Here is a 3,144-nt window from a genome sequence, read left to right on the forward strand (position 1 = left end):
AGAGAGAGAGAGAGAGAGAGAAGTGGGACACTGTATATATTGTGTGACATTCTTGGAGTGCTCTGCTCCCATTCAAATGTTTCATCTCTGTTTAAACATGTGAAAATATCAAGACGTTTGGCATTTCAAGAACTCGAATGAAATGGTAGAATATTTGAAAAAATCAGTAAATAAGTACATTTGTAATTTACTTAGATATTAAATTATAAAACAATTTATTTGCGAAGATGCTTTAATATAAATGATTCAGCATAAATAAAGAAATATTATAATGATAATGTAATTCTTGATATTATCATTACAAAAGAATTTCTCAGCATGAATGATATTATTAAGATCAAGTAATATTAGATGTGGGAAAAAGTTCGTGGTTACATCTAACGGGAAAAACGCCACGAACTTTTTTTTACCTAATATTATAATGAGATCATATAAAATACATGTTTTCTTATCAAATGCGCATTTAAATACTTGAATAAAAAAGTATTTAAATTTTTTTAGAAAATTATATTTTTATTGTAATCTATTATATCTATTATATATTTTTATTTTAATTAAAATTTCTTTAATAAATTTGTAAAACAAATTTTCATATTATAAAGATAATAAAATATCTTATATCTTTAATAAAATTGATTAAAATTTTATTGAAGCGAGATGTACGGAATTAAACTTCGTTTCGTTGTTTATATTTTTGTCTATATTTTGTCTATATTTTTGTCTATATTTTTGTCTATATTTTTAAAACTTAATTTATTTGTTTAAACTAAGAAATTCTTCTGTAATAAAAGCGATGTTTTTATTACAGAAAAATATATATAAAATAAATCTTCTCTAAAAGTAATTTTCTTTCGTCTCTTCCTTATTGTCTTCCATCATTCGAGACAAGACAAAAAAATCTTTAACTTATTCTGAATGATAGATTATTTTCACTTATACTTTCTTTCGTACACACATAAACTATTATGGTTTATTGCTAGACCATTGTTGTTTATAGCCACGGTATTTGTACGAGGGAAATGAACCAGCGCAATTCGGAAGCGGAGATCAATCTGTTTGTCGAGTGCATTATCTCAAATTACGCAGATCCGGTCGCGTCAAAGTAATCCGTGCCAGCTCGCGCTGTAGAAACTCTATAGAAACGATACTTGTCTGCATGTTGCATTTCGAGATGAGAGAGTGAGGAAAAGTTAGAGAAAGAGAAAAAAATGAGGACCTATAAACAATATTAGCATCAATAGAGTAAACAAAGAAAAAATTATCGAAACAAAATTAAAGTAAAAATGATGCGTCTCATACATAGAAATCACTAACTGAATTTCCATCGCGCGGAATCATAACACTCGTAATTCTTTTTTTTTTATCTCATCATTCTTCATCCATTGCATTATCGTGAAATCTGTACGTGCCATATGCGTTTGAAAATATCATTCGATCAGATTTGCGCGAGAGATTCTCATACTGCCGATAGCTTATCGATACTACCTTTCTATAACTCTATTTACTGATATCATCTGACAATGTTAATATGTTATCGAGTATATCAAAGCGAATGCAGATTAAGCTAACAGCGATATGTACAAAACAACAGAATACATTTCATAACTTCTAGCAAACTTTAGAAGTATGATGATGTCTTCTTTGGCAAAAAAAGTTTTATTGGATCTCCGGTGTTCATAATTGGGTCTTTCCTGTGAACTTTTCTGACTTTCTAAAAGTACATTTTTTTCAATATTGACATATTTCTAATGATATTTCTCAATCCCAAAAAAAATATTAATAAAGCAAGTCAGAGGATCAGTTTAATCTTTAGACTTAAATAGATAAATCCATTTAAAGAACTAGAAAAAAAATCTTGTTTACATTAATTGAAAACCTCGTAATTTTCAACCAGAGAAAGGTTCAACATTTATAATATATCAAACATTCTAATCAAAATATTCAAAAATTCAGTTATCAGAATTCTGATTTATATGATCAGAATTCATTTTATTTATACTTCTTGTTGGTACAACTAGAACATTTTCTCAGTGTATGCAAGTTGATGAGGGGGAGGGGGAGGGAATGCTCAGAAAATCTCAAAAAATTTTAATCTTGTAAGATATAGTTTTTATAGTCACAGTTTTTATTAGTATATAATATTATGTTATAATTAAATTTATATTATATATATAATACTCTTATGAGGTAGAGAAATGTAAATAAAAAAATGGAAGTTTAATGGACTTTTATAATAAACTATTGAGTAATAAATTAGAAGTCAGAAGCGAATTATAAGCGAGTAGAGTGTCATAATACAAAATAGGTCATAAATCTTAAGAAACTTCCAGAATAATTACTAAACTGATGGTTTTGTAATGAGTAACTTTTAAAGTTACTACAGAACTGTCAAGTTAGTGTTTAACCATAACATAGAAAAACATAATTTTTTTATTATCAGGCCTAATTACAAATTAATCAGAAAATGAAAAATTAGATCTTAATTAAACACTCTTCTCTCGAAGTTTTTCCATACTTCTCCGAAGCACAGTTAATTTCATCTTTGTCCATGACTATTCGCACAGTTACGCCTAGTGCGGCAATGCAAATACGCTCTAATCGGCCATAATTATCATTCTCGTGAGTATGAACGCCGCTGTTGTTCCCACTGGCGGTAGCAGGCGTGGATTAGTTGCGCCCCTCAGGATATCATCGGGTATTTCTTCGTGGCGTGCATGGTGACGCCGCGGAATCCCGATAACGGTACGCGAATACTACCTGTTACGTGCCTACGGTACGTTTACGTTATGCATTATCGTCACCATATTATCGTCGCTTCGATCGCGAATCCCCGCGCATCAATTACCGTTACGGCCACCGCCGTACTTTTGATTGCGTAAGGAAAGCGATTTTACCAGAAAAACAAAATGGGCTATGATACCTGATCATTTCCCAATCACAGAGAGCTCGTTAATTTATTCTTTTTTCTTTTGTAAACATATGTATTGTTTCTAAATTAATTATACTCCGAGTAATTTTAAAAAAATAATTTTTTTTGATTACTCAATGTTAGAATTCAGCTCTATAAAGCTAGCAGGACCAAATCAGCTAATCAGCAGAATCAAATCGAACCTATCAGAATTTTTAGTATTCATTTTAATGAAT

This window comes from Atta cephalotes, assembly GCF_000143395.1.
Source record: "Atta cephalotes unplaced genomic scaffold scaffold00002, whole genome shotgun sequence".
Lineage (NCBI taxonomy): Eukaryota > Metazoa > Arthropoda > Insecta > Hymenoptera > Formicidae > Atta > Atta cephalotes.